The sequence below is a fragment of the Pteropus medius genome, unplaced genomic scaffold (assembly GCF_902729225.1).
Source record: "Pteropus medius unplaced genomic scaffold, Ma_sr-lr_union100, whole genome shotgun sequence".
Lineage (NCBI taxonomy): Eukaryota > Metazoa > Chordata > Mammalia > Chiroptera > Pteropodidae > Pteropus > Pteropus medius.
Genome location: NW_024342471.1, coordinates 26,112,539 through 26,113,193, shown reverse-complemented (window position 1 = coordinate 26,113,193; position 655 = coordinate 26,112,539). Strand labels below are relative to the sequence as shown.

The following is a 655-nucleotide window of genomic DNA, read 5'->3' as shown; positions in this document are numbered from 1 at the left end:
TTTAAAGTTTGTTTATACATTTCATTTTCTCTGAAAAAAGGGGTGATGGTTGCATTTTTTCCTCCGGTTATGATGATGGTTTATTTCTCAAGGTAAAGGCCACGAACCATACTCATAATTTTAAAGTTTTCTTCATCCTAATCTCGTCTCTTTAAAAATATTTTTCTGGACATGGCTCCATAGTGGAGTGGTGAGCACGTCTGCTTTACACGAGAAGGTCCCGGGTTCGTGCCCCAGTGGAGCCACGGTCCATGGTCTGCGGCCACGCCACCCTGAACGAGCCCGATGTCTGATCTCGGAAGCTAAGCAGGGTCGGGCCTGGTTAGTACTTGGATGGGAGACCACCTAGGAAGACCAGGGGCTATAGGCGTAAATAATGATAAATAATAAAAAAATATATTTTTCTTTCCCTTGGTTATCAATACAACGTTATTGTAGAAATTAAGACGAAAACATAGGATATTCGAAAAGAAAAAACAGAGGCTGGTCCCTCGGCGTGTAGCTCGGTGAAAGCCACGCTGACCTCCCGGCTCCTCGCTGTCGCTTTTTAAATGGACGTTACAGGATTTCCCCACATGGTCGAATCGTCATCGTATCGTTTTTAATGGAAAGCGTAATGCTTCGTCCTATGCGTATAGCACAGTTTATTTAATCA

At 43.5% G+C, this 655-nt stretch overlaps 1 pseudogene; it reads left to right on the top strand.

Moving 5' to 3' along the window:
- Nucleotides 1-254: 254 nt before the first annotated feature.
- LOC120604178 (uncharacterized) lies at nt 255-370 on the top strand (annotated as a pseudogene).
- The last annotated feature ends 285 nt before the right edge of the window (nt 371-655 follow it).